Source organism: Canis lupus, chromosome 8, assembly GCF_011100685.1.
Source record: "Canis lupus familiaris isolate Mischka breed German Shepherd chromosome 8, alternate assembly UU_Cfam_GSD_1.0, whole genome shotgun sequence".
Lineage (NCBI taxonomy): Eukaryota > Metazoa > Chordata > Mammalia > Carnivora > Canidae > Canis > Canis lupus.
This window is the reverse complement of record NC_049229.1, coordinates 7473813-7488167: the sequence shown is the minus strand read 5'-3', so window position 1 is coordinate 7488167 and position 14355 is coordinate 7473813.

The window sequence follows — 14355 nt, the reverse complement described above, 5'->3', positions numbered from 1 at the left end:
TTTCACATCAGACTTCACATCAGAGAGCCAATCTCTTGGTTTATAGTGCCAATGACTATTCTTTGATTTATTTCATAAAAAAATCAATTCAAGGCCACTAGAGTGATTCAGTTGGTAAGCGTCTGCCTTCAGCTCAGGTCATGATCCTGGGATCTAGTCCTGGGACCTAGTCCTGAGTTTGGGAGTTTGGCTCCCTGCGCAGTGGGGAGCCTGCTTCTCTGCCTCTTCCTCTGCCCTCTCCCTCAAGTTCCCTCTCTCTCAAATAAGTAAATAAAATCTTTATTAAAAAAAATCAAATTTGAAACTTTAGCATTTCATATCTACTGAAACAATAGTCTATTTCAAGCAACCAGTATGCTCAATGTTTAAATCTCTTGTCCTTGTGTCATATTATCCCTGATGGGGACAAGTATTGGATATCTCCAACCAATCTCTTTTTCTCCTCTTATATCTTGATATCAGAGTGATATTGAAGAAAACTGTTTTTTTATGTAGATTATGATGCTCTAAATATCATCTTGTCACTATGCACTACTTAAAAAATCATTTTGATCAGTTACCTTTCCCCACATAACTTATACATGTTTCATAAATATTTTAAAAATGAGTGTGTACGTGTTTTATGTGGTAGTGGGGTATTTCCTTAAAGTGGACGCTTCATTAAGCAGACAGAGTGATTCTTTGTTTAGCAAGTTTAGGGTGATAATTAAATGTTAAGAAATAATATAAATGTTGAAGAAATCATTACAATAGAACTGTAGGAGCCAAAATTTAATAAACTGTCTAAAAAAAGTATGTCTAGAATATACCACATTTCTGTCTAAAAAAAGTATGTCTAGAATATACCACATTTTGTTTAAAATCATTGTCCTAAGTTTTTTTGTCCAAAATATAAAAATTTGTAACCAAAAGCATTGTGACAGAAATACTGACAACTTTATAAGACATGGATTTGAAGGCAGAATTTAGATTGAGACACCTAATTGGGAAATAATTTTATGAATAAAAATGTTGGGAGTCGGGGTATCCCTGGGTGGCTCAGCGGTTTAGCACCTGCCTTCGGCCCAGGGCGTGATCCTGGAGTCCCGGGATCGAGTCCCGCGTCGGGCTCCTGGCATGGAGCCTGCTTTTCCCTCTGGCTCTGTCTCTGCCTCTCTCTCTGTCTGTTTCTCATGAATAATTTTTTTTTAAGTCTTAAGAAAATAAATAAATAAAACAAAAATGTTGGGAGTAAAGGCATTGGATAAAAATCTTGAAAGTAAAAGTAGATAAGAGACAAATGAGAAAGAGGTTAAAGTGATAAGGGGTAGAACTCAGTCATAGATTAAATCTTATAGTAAAGATTAAAGAATGAAGTGAATGAAATCTCAGATTTCAAGTTATACTGCAAAGCTGTAGTAATCAAAATAGTATGGTACTGGCACAAAACTAGACACATAGATCCATGGAACAGAATAGAGAGCCAAGAAATAAACCCACAATTATATGGCCAATTACTCTAGGGCCACAGAGGCAAGAATATACAATAGGGAGAAGACAGTCTCTTTAACAAATGGTGTGGGGAAAATTGGACAGCCACATGCAAAAGAATAAAACTGAACCACTTTCTTGTATCACACACAAAAATAAACTCAGAATGGATTAAAGATCTAAATGTGAAATCTGAAACTATAAAGGTTCTAGAAGAAAATAGGCAGTAATTTCTTTGACATTGGATGTTGAAACATTTTTCTAGATATGTCTCCTCAGGCATGAGAAACAAAGACAAAATTAAACTATTAAGATTATACTAAAATTCAAAGCATTTGTACAGTGGAGGAAACCATCAACAGTTTGACATGACAACCTACTGAATGAGAAAAGATATATGCAAATGATATATACAATAAGGGGTTAATATCTAAAATGTACAAATAACTTATACAACCCATCAAACTTTCCCCTGACCAAAATCCAATTAAAAATTGTCAGAGGACCGGGCAGCCCGGGTGGCTCAGTGGTTTAGTGCTGCCTTCGGCCCAGGGCCTGATCCTGGAGACCCGGGATCGAGTCCCACGTTGGGCTTCCTGCATGGCGCCTGCTTTTCTCCCTCTGCCTCTCTCTCTGTCTCTCATGAATAAATAAATAAAATCTTTAAAAAAAAAATTGTCAGAGGACCTGAATAGATGTTTTTCCAAATACATACAAATGGCCAAATGACACATGAAAAGATGTTCAATATCACTAATCAGAAAAATGCAAATAAAAACCACCATGCAGTATCACTTCACACTTGTCAGAATGGCTAAAAAAAAAATAACAAGTTTTGATGAGGATGTGGAGAAAAAGCAACACTTGTACACTGTTGGTTGGAATGCAAATTGGTATAGCCCCTGTGAAAAACAGAATGGAAGTTGCTCAAAAAATTAAAAATAGAATTACCATATGGTTATTCTGGTAATTTCACTACTAGGCATTTACCCAAAGAATATAAAAACACTAATTGGAAAAGATATATGCACCCCTATGTTTATTGCAAATTTATTTAAAATAGCCAAGCTATGGAACCAACCCAAGTGTCCATCCACAGATGAATGAAGAAAGAAGTGAGATCCATATATATGATATATGGATATATATAATGAAATATTAGCCACAAAAAAAGAATGATATCTTTTCATTTGGAACAACATGGATGGACTTAGAGTGTATAATGCTAAGTGAAATCAGTCAGAGAAAGACAAATATCCTCTTATTTCACTCATGTGAAATTTAAGAGGCCAAACATCAGAATAAACAAAGGAAAAAGGGAGACAAAAACAGACTCTTACAGAGAACAAGTTGATGGTTGCCAGAGGGGAGGTAGATGAAGTAGGAGGAGTAAAATAGATAAAAGGGGTCAAGAGTACATTTATCTTGATAAACATCAAGTAATGTATAGAATTGTTGAATCATTATATCTTTACACCTCAAACAAATGTAATACTGTATGTTATTTTAAAAAATAATTTAAAAAGAACTCAATAATAAATTAAATTTTACTATGCAGAATGACGAGGAAAGAAAAAAGTTTCACAATATTTAGCCTGAGCAATGAGAAGATTTGTTTAACAAGTGCTACAGGATTGTTGGGGGGGAAATGATTTGGGATGAGTTCCGGTTAAGACAAAATTATTTTGAGCTTGATGGCTGGCCATTTCTGTGACTATTGAGAGTCAGTGCACTTGTCACCATGAGGCTGTAATATATGGGAAATGCTAGGACTGAAGATATGGCTTTAAGTGTCATTCATAGAAAAATGGACATTCAAATCTTAAGAGTGGATGAGATTTCTAAAAGGGTAATTATAAATGATGACAGAATGCTGAGAAATATCATCATTAAAGGAATATGCAGCATGGTATTATAAGAAAACACAGTCTCTGAAATCAGACTGAATAGTGCTCATGTTTGGCTTTAGTATGTGCTATGTGATCTCAGACTGTCTTCATGTTATTCATCCTCAAATCGGGGGTAATATTATCTTCTTCAAAGGATTATGTGGATGTGCATATGTGTGTGTATTTGGGTAGAGAGAGAGAATATAATTTTTTTTGAGAATATAAATTTTTACTCAATGAATATTTCTATTTTGTTGTAGACAACAAATATAAACCAAATAAAAAGTTAAGTCAAAGTGTTGTAAGTGATTAGAAGGTACAGGAAAGATGTAGTTTTTTTAGAAACTAAATGAAGATAGTTTAACAACAGTGGATAGAGGACAGGTTGAAAAATCACTATGAAACATTATTCTTGGTAGAGAAGTGAATAAATCCATCTGTTATAATGATCACAGACTAATAGCATGTCTTTTATGAACTACTTGTACACATATTATCTACTTAAAATGTTAAAAAGCAATTAATGTACAGATATTCAGAGATGTGTTGTTTTCATTAAAAATTCAAATTTTCATTGGACAAGTGATGCATGAATGAGATAAAAAGAAAATAGTGCCAGATGATTGGCCAGGAAAATAAATGCTTTCTCTGAGTATGAATATAGATTTCTCCTCAGCAGCACTGCTGTTGCTTTCCTGTTTTAATTTCTCACATTTTTGTGTGCATGTACAAGCACATCTTAATATGGTTATTATCTTCTTTTATCTGTGTGTGTGTGTTTGTGTGTGTGTGTGTGTGAGCTTGCACACATACCTCTCTCCTTCTCTCCCTTTATTCCCCACGTTTGGTGCCTCATTCCCAAGGCATACATAGTTGTTGTTGTTGTTGTTTTCTTGTCCTCTACCTCCTCTTCTTTCTTCAAATTTCCTAATATTTCATTCCATAATATGCCAAATTTATTTAGCTAATTTTTTATTGATAGGGATTGAGGGTCATATAACTTCTCCTAAACCTCTGTAATATGTATTGAGTCATATAATTAACAGAAAGCTTTCATATTCTAATTGGAATTGTGTAAGAAAATTGCATTTTTTATCCAGCTGTGTCCACAAGCTTAAAGCTGAAGAGATTCTAGAACTATCAGGGCATTTCTGCATTTTCACCCTGTTGAATTCCAATCAAAAAGTAAAGGATTTTTGTAGTATGTGCTAAAACTTTCAAATTCAGGAAAACAACACAGAAGTTGCATTGGGAGACTTATTAGGATAGTTCTGGAGGGGTTTGGCAGTAAAAACAAACAAACAAACAAACAAACAAAACAAAAACCCTGATCTATGGAATCTATGGCTATCAAAACTTGTATCTTTGGCTTAGTAGATAGTGGATACACTTGTATAGTCACATAGGAAGGTACATGTGCAGCCCAGTATATTAAGGCAGATGAAGACCCCGTGAGGTAGATAGTCTGGTCTGGCTTTTTGACTTTTAGTTCCTGTACAAAAAAATTATGACATGCTTATTTCTGATTCCAAAATTAAGGGATCTCAAATATGAGCAAATAATTGCATAAGTCTCTGTCTTCAGCAATTTGAGACAGAGAGGATCACAGGATTAACATATAATAATTTGGATTTATATAAATTACAGATATGGTCTTCAAAATATTGATAATTAGTTGATCTTAGTCTCATCTTTCTACCTTCAGAAGAACAATCTTTTTAATGGGAATTAATAATTACAGATTTGAATTAAGTTGAATGAAGTTAAAAAGAAACTGCAGTGTCAAATGCCCTGCCAAAGAAGAATTACATTTACACAAGCAGAAAGTTCTTTGCACTTCCTACTAAGCTATAATATATCTCTAGTGGTGTTTGTAGATTTACATCATTATGAAAATAGCCACATTCTAGGTCCTCATTTTCCATATAAAAACAATGTTTACTGGGAGTAAATTTCTTTCTGAGATTCAATTTCTGAATATTCACAAGGTGAAAATTGTGTTCACCTCTATTCAAATGGAAATTCTCTGAATTGCAATTGTGTAGCTATTTCATAGACTGAATCTCAAACAAAACATATCACTTTTAAACGATATATTGTAAAAAGACCTTAAGTTTGTGTGAATGTGTGTATGTGATATGTGTCAGTGTTACCTGAAACTATGCGAATGGATAAATACAAACTTAAAACTATATATATATATCATATATATATCATATATATATATATATATGATATATATATCATGATGTTTTGAATAATTAAAAATGAGATTATGTCTTCAGTGGGAAATAATACAAAGCAAATTTTTAAATGTTTTTAAAATTTTTATATATAATACTTTCTACCATTGTCTCTGTTGTTTCAGAAGAGCTTCTAAAAACTATAAATATCTGCAAATATGTTAGAATTTTTATTTGCATGTTTCATTTGAGTGTTGCCTAATTGATTTATTTCCCAGTAGGCTTATATTAAATCAAGACTCCTTTTTTTAACAAGGAATACATCCTTAAAGATCCCAATGTATTAAATTATTACTATCATTTATAACATAAACATATTTTAAAAGCCTAAATGTGTACTACAAAGAGAATAGGTAAATAGTGATATATCCATGCTTTGGAATATTCTACAAACGGATGAAAATAATGACATAGATCTATATATGCCAACACAGAAGGGGTAGCTGGTAAATTGATAAATTGTTTCTTTGACTGAGTTTCCTTCTATTTGTATAAATACATTTATATACCTGCAGAACTGTAGCATTATGAAACTATATATAGCAGGTTAATAATTCATTAATGCTATTATGTATGCATTATAGATATTTCTGCATACAATTACATAGTGAAGAGAAATTGTCACCATTTAAAATGTATACATATGTTTACATATATGTAGAAAAAGTTATGAGAGTAATAACTGCTAATCATCAACAGTGGAAATCCTCATAGGTAGGATGGTGGAGAAGGAGGAGGTGAGGTTAATTTTGCTTTTCATTTTGCTTTACATCTTTGTATTATTTGTATTTTTCAACTTAATTTGCATTATTCCATAATATTTTTCTTAAAAATATAACTATAGTTGGAATTCTACTTTGTGAATTGTACATCTCTCTAACTCATGTCCTTTCTCTTTAATGATGTTTCTGCACTGATTTTGAAAAAAAAAAAAAAAATCATAATCCCACCAATTAAAGAAACAAAAAAACAAGAAGAAGCAAAATAAAGAAGTAAGCAAACTAAAAACCAACCCTTCTCTTAAGGACATCACCTTTTATGCAGGCCTTGAAATGAGATAGCATGAACCATGTTTGTCTTCTCCAACTCCTGAAGATGTTTAACTTAATCAACTCCAAACTCTGTGCTGTCCCACAAAGATATTGTTTACATTCCTTCTAAAATACTAGCCTGATTCAGGCTATTAGTATCTTCTAGCTTAAATTATAGTTAGTAGCTTCTACATTGGTTTTCCTGCCTCTAATTTCTTACCCTGGCAGTCACTTCATACACTGTCTTGGCGTTTGCTTCCTAAGGCAAAGATGAAATCATATTTCTATCAAAATATCTGTGAGCTCCCCTGAATAAGCTTCAAACTTCTAGGATAACATCAAGGACCCTTCTTGTCCTGGTACCAGATTGCCTATTAGCATCACTTTAAACTGCAACTTTGCAATCACTCTGAAACGTCCATGAATAGAATATGCTATTTCATACCTCTGGCCTTTTTACTATGTCATTTACTTCTTTTATTCTCCTCATCCTTCAAAGCTCATGACAAATACCACTCTTTCCAGAAAATGGTTTATTTTATCTGACAATGGAACTAAATACTCTTGTTCTCCCAGAACACTATGCTTGATGTATATTAGAGCCCTTATTTTATCTGTATTTACCTTAGTTGATTTTTTATTTGTTTTGCTCCTCACTGAATTAATTTATTACTTGTAATCAGAACCCACCTTCAATTGATTGATGAATTCTCAGATTCCTAATAAAATTGTGTTTAATGAACTTGTTAACCTTGCTTTTTGCCAAATATGTTTAGAATTCCTTTAGCCCTACATTTATCAGGCAACATCGTTGATGAGGTTACTACATATGGGCATGGCTAAACAAATATGTGTCACTTTAATTCTATTAGAAAATAAGTATACATCCTACTTGTTTCAATACATTTGATATGCCATATTTACAACTACTTGTGGATTTGCATCTTTGTCTTATTAATGTTCAAAAGATATGCTATTCAATAAAGGTAGCCAGTACACATGCATCTATTTACATTTATACTTAAATTAATCAAATTAAATGGAATAGAAAATGCCCTTCCACAGTTACACTAGCTATATTTACAAGGCTGCTTCTATATTATAGAAATTTCCATCATCACAGACTTTTTGATTAAGTTACTGCTCCAAAGTTTAAACTCAAAATAGAAATGATCGGGATCCCTGGGTGGCGCAGCGGTTTAGCGCCTGCCTTTGGCCCAGGGCGCGATCCTGGAGACCCGGGATCGAATCCCACGTCGGGCTCCTGGTGCATGGAGCCTGCTTCTCCCTCTGCCTGTGTCTCTGCCTCTTTCTCTCTCTTTCTCTGTGACTATCATAAATAAATAATAAAAATAAATTAAAAAAAAAACGAAATGATCTAGATGTTCAATTGGTGATAATCTGATACAGGACATGTCATACTTTATTACTGAATCTTGAGCATTGCTTTGACCTAAGTTGTTTATATCTGTACTACTAGCTTACTAGGCAACTGATATAGGGTCTCATATAATTTCTTCAACAGTTCAAAATTTACCCTCAATAACACAGTTGATTGCATATATCCCTTTACACATCTGGGTCACATGGATCACACACATCAGCTACTTTGTGAAAAGGAGGGATGGCCTGTGTATACTTGTGGGATGCATATTAAGCAAAAGTTCCAGCTTCCTCTAACAAAGGTCTGAATACTTTGTTGGCCAATTTAGTGAAGTAATTATTATCAATGAAGGGATCAAGAGAGAATGGATATTTAGGATTCAGAATATAAAAGTCAACTTGTTCTCTCTAGTGTGGAAATGTCTCACCCTTACACAAAGGTCACACACATATCATGTTTTTAAGCCTTTATGTAATGGTATTGACTTTACTCACTGTCCTCTTCCTTCAAGGCTTATTTTGAACTATTTTCTCCCTAGTTTTCTCCACTCTGGTTAAGAAGTCTCTAAGTACAGAAAGAAACGCAAAAAGAAAATTCCTCTACCTGGGATGAGGACTTGCCTCTTTTTGATACAGCGTGTTGGATACTGTGATAATAGCCTTTTTAATGCAGACTAGATACATATTTGGCCATCTAACAAAGAAGTTGGAACTTTGGCATCTGCTTGACAAGCACCACTTTGCTGACTCCATTTTACACTTATAAAAGAACTTGCTGCCCTATTAACTAGATAAGCTATATCTTTCACTTTGAAAAGACACACCCCTGATGCTTTCATGGTGAGAGACTGCCTCACCATATTCCTTCTCTGTTATTAAGGCACTGTAGTTTGGATTTTATAATTTTCAACAGAGATTCATTTAAACAATGGAGTGAACAAAAATTTAACAAAGGATCAAACTGTTATTCCTAGGGACATAATAACCTCTACCAACTGATCTTCCGTAATGGAGGGACTCCTCCGTAGGAAGAAGACTTTCATGTTGACACTTTCTGGATAGAGAGCACTTTGCACATAACAATCAGAGCAGGATTTGATATGAAGAGTAAAAAAAAAGTCTTAGAAAGGTAAATAATTAACTAGTACTGTTAGCTTTTTTTCAAAAGTGGCAGTAAAAACGATGTAGGGGAAGGCAATCTCAAAATTTTAGTCTAATCAACTTCCACAAGAATATTTGAAAAATATTCATCCCACAAAATTAATTTTCACTAATTACATTTACCAATTTTTTTCTCTGTAATTCTCTTTTTACACGAACAGTGTTCCATTTAGCACATCATATGAAATACCAGGTGTACGTAAATTTCTGTTGAATTGCTTTGAGAATAAGATATTCAATGTACATGTATTAATGCTAACACCACAAATGTATCTGTATTAATGCTAACCATCACAACAAAAACCCACAGTTTTTTCTCTACTTAGACATACTGATGAATTCTGTCTTATATTTGCTTTTACATGACTATTCAAATAGATCTATAGTCTGCTTAACTGTAAAACTTCATATTAATCAGGGAACCAAATAAACATGTTCCCTATCATTTTAAACCTCTTTTTTTTCCCTATCTTTTCCCCCCTACTTCATGATTTTGTAAGTTACCATAATATGAAACCTCAAAAGATTTCTCTGGGCTAAGTCTAAAGTTCACTATATTAGGATTGCTGAACGAATGTATTCACATGCATTTTCATGGCTGAATTTTTATTAAGCAAGCTCACTGTTTACTTTTTCCTTGCTTATGTGAAAACTGTTATAGAATTTTTCTGAAAATAACATCATCCAGATAAAAATGTTGAAAATATCCCCAAACACATAAGGCTCATAAAGAGTGAGGGAAGCAAGTGTGCCAGCTAATCTAGTTCACCATTCTCATAAAGGGCAATGGTGGCACTTTAGAGCCAGTACATCTATTCATTTTCATGGTAATAAAACCATTCCTGAAAGTGACTTTGTCCAGAGTAAATGGCTCTGTGTTACAACATGATGTACTTCAGAGGTGAGTTGTCATAGATCACCAAATAATGTGACCATCTTATACCTTAATAAAAAGTTCTCTGTTCATTCAAGTATCTTTTTTGCAAACTGAGACTGTATTACCATATTTCCAAAATTTAGTCCACTGTTTCAGTAGAAAAAATTCTAATGTAAATGCTATCATGGCCAACGAATGGAAAGGGATGCAGAGGAAATAAGGACATGCTTTGTTCTCTCTCTCACACACACAAAGTTAAATTTTGGCATTTAAACAGCAAGAAAAGCTGACTTCCTATAAAAGATAAATTCTAATGTGAAGATTATTGGTTAAAAGTGAAAATTGTGAAAGTGATAGTTATATATTCAGTGGATATTATTTGCTCATTTTAGAAGACATAGTGTTTTAAAATTATATTGAATTATAATAACTTTTAAAATGCATTTATTTCATTAATTACAACACCTTCATTAAGCTGAGTCACTGAAGTACAAAAGGGATTGATTTCGTTTTAACATGTGCTTATAAATGAATTCCTATATGGATCACAAATGTTATGTAGACTAATATTTAACATAAATACATCAAAGAATTGCATTTGCTGATTATAATTACATAGAAGGGTTATGCATTTGTATCCTCAAGCATATTTTATTATAAATCATAACCACCTATACCACCAGAAATGAACGAGAAGGAGTAAATAACTACAAAGGGAAAGACCAGGGAAGAGAGACAGTATGGGAATGGTAGCAGAAATATTTCTAGTTTCTGTATTAAATTTTTAATTCTGTTCTCACTGCTGACTAAAACAATGGAAGTCTGTACTTGCAACCTGAGTTTACTGTTATCCTATCTTAGCTTGGGTTTAAAAAGAAGCAAAGATAAGAAAATCATTCACTGGCATGAGAATGCTTCTGATCAGGTCAATGTTTTACCACATTGTTTCCAATATAGAATTCTCTTTGTTAACTGAAACACAGTGCTAGCTGAGCTCATTATTAATAGGTAGTTCAGAGACTAGGTTAGTAAAGTTCTGCAGAAGGGATTAAGAACACCACTCCTTCTCCTCTTCCATCAGCATATACAGGACAGACCAGCAGAAGGCATTTACTCTATTCCTCAATCATATTTCTCTTGTTTAAATTGTCTGGAGCATAGACTAGTGGCCTATATAGACCCACACTGATAGCTTTTCTCATCTAAACGTGGTTTATGTTACAGAATTAGAAATGATCTTTGTGTTGATTTGGTTCAAATGCTCAAATATTTCAAAATTTCTTAATATAAAGAATTCTTCACAAATGGACACAATAATATTCTCCAATTACATTGAATACTGTAAAAGTGCTTCATATTTTACCTTTGGACAGTCCTGATGATTGTGTAAGTTTAATATATTCATCACTACACATTTTCAAATTGTTTTAGGTTTGCTGTCTGAAACAATACTGCTAAAATACTACTTCTATTTTTTAACATGCCTAACAGTCTTTTAAATATTTAGAGATAATTAAGTTTTGTGGTTCATTATGGTAGCTATGGTTATGCTACCCCACTTGCTTCTTCCCTTTGCATTTCTTTTAAGATTTCCCTTGGAGATCATATGCTAATGCCAGGTGACATAGACCAGGTTTTCTCAACCTCAGCACTACTGACATCCAGGCCAGAAATCACTTTTTGTTGGAGGGTGTCCTGTGTTTGATAGAATGTTTAGCAGTATCCCAGGTACCTATCCACTAGATTCTAATGGAACCCTTCACACATTTGTGACAACCAGATATTTCTCTAATGTCCCCTGACAGGGTGATCAAACACCATTCTTCCCCCATATTCATGCAAAAATAATTCCCTAACAACAAGGAAATTTATGAAGAAGCCTATTTGAGTCAACAACGACTGGTATAGACATCATCAGTTGCCTCCTCAATCATTTCTTTTTCTTTTTTTTTTTTTTTTTCTAAAGAGAAGCCTGATTGTGCTTGTGGTGATGCGAAATGTCAAAAAACAAAACCCTTCCCAATATCCTAGGCAGTGCGGGGAGAGGAGGAGTGGCTACTTGTGCTGCTGTGACAAATGAAAAACAAATATAAGGTCCTGGGTGATACTTGTGGGAAAGCTCTTTAAAAGAAAATAGAATTACCCAGCATAGTTTGTCCTGTGTCCCCGTCTTCTTACTGCCTAGGCTATAGATGAGTGTTAAGTGATATAAGCTGAGGACTAAGCAAAGCTCTAAGAATATTGGAGTGAGAAGATTTCAAGAGTCTTGGTCCTTGACCATGTCCTTCCTCATCCTTGCACCAATTCTGGACTGGCAATTCCAAACATCTTTTCAGGGTTATGAAGGATTAAGAAGGGAAACTTTTTTTTTTTTTAATTTTTGTTTATTTATGATAGTCACACAGAGAGAGAGAGAGAGGCAGAGGGAGAAGCAGGCTCCATGCACCGGGAGCCCGACGTGGGATTCGATCCCGGGTCTCCAGGATCGCGCCCTGGGCCAAAGGCAGGCGCCAAACCGCTGCGCCACCCAGGGATCCCCAGAAGGGAAACTATTTTTTTAACTCACTAGTTTCATTTTATTATTTTTTATAAAAGAATTTAAGTTAACACAATCTCTAACTAATAGCAATAGCTTTGCTTTAGGAAAAAATAAAACAGATGTCTATAATCTAAATATCCCAAGTCTCTTCTCATGTTCAAGCTGTTTTCATATATGCTCCCTTTTTTTTTCTTTACAGGCATTCCAAATTTATTGTGTTTCAACTACAATGAGCAAGGCATCCTACTCGGTCCCAGATATAAACAAAGAGAAAGAACAATATATTCCCATAGAGAGTTTCTCAGGATAGAGAGAACAAAATATAGGACTATTAGTGTTTTCTTATAATCATGCGTAAATTATCAGAATAGAAAAAAATATTAGATAAGACAGGAGATAAACTTCAATAAGAAAGAGGAAAGTAGTAATACAATGTCAATGTTGAATCTTTCAAAATGTACAATAAAGGTAAGAGTGGATATTTCTGAAAAAATTATAATTTTTTATCACTTCACCATTATATATAAGAGGACAGGTAACAAAATCTGAGTTTAGATATCTAAACCCTGTCTATTGGCTCTCCATCTGATTTGCCTTTATCTGTATTTAAAGACCAGCATATTTTCAAATGCTATTAAACTCAATTTTGTGTGTGTGTTTGTTTCATGATATATAATACCTTTCACTCTGAAGACCTTTACTGAGAAACTAAACAAATTGTTTTCCACAGATATACCATTAGGAACAAGCTTTCTGTTAGAGAATCCTCTACCCCACGTGTGGATGTGCTCCTGCCTTCCCTGTGCACCCCTCTGGTGTTAGTGATTGCATTCCTCTCTCGCCTATCAGCAGATTTGCTTCATGAGCATTAGACTGTGTCATTAGTTATGACTCATCAATTGTGGCATAATCATATCAATTTCTGCCCAATGTCTTCTGCCCTCATTTAAATACAAAGTTTTCTTCTATTGCCAAGCTATCAAATATGTTTTATTCACTGAGTCTTGTAATAAAAGGTGAAACAGCACAGTCTGCACTCAGCTAAGAGATTTTTTTTTAAAAAGAAAGGTTGTAACATTCAAATTATTGCATACATTTCTTAAAGGTATCTCTTTATTCTTGAAAAGTCTAACAACTATGCAATCACATAGTTTGTATATGCGTGTATCTGTATATATCTATGTGATTACAATTTATAATCCCAGTGAATATCTTTGAAGGATATAAGGGCATTGTCAATCTATTTTTTTTAACCAATTGGCCAGCGACCTTGGAACTTATACATGATGTAAAGGTCCTGATGATTCTCTCAAGTGGTAATGCCTGAATATCAACCTACTGAAAAAAAAAAAGAATCTCCAACTTTTTGAGCATAAAAATCCAATATACTCAATACTGTCCATGGAATTTCTTTACATGCAATGAAATATAATGACAGATAAACATATATTCTTGGTTTTGTTTATAATTCTCTTTTACTCTTGTCCACTTAAGAACCACCATTTGGATTTATTATGCTTTCTGCTAAATTTTTAAAAGATTTTATTAGTACCATTTCCCCTGATTGTTATTTTAGTGTTGAACTATAATTGCTCAGGGTTCTGTGCTATATACATAAATAGTACATCTCAGGTACCACACAAACCCACAGTAGTGGCAGAAAATAAAAAAAAACAACTGAATACTCTAATTGCCCAAAGAAAGTAAAAAAAAAAAAAAAAAGTCTCTATATAACTTTGACTCCCCCAAAACAACTAATAAT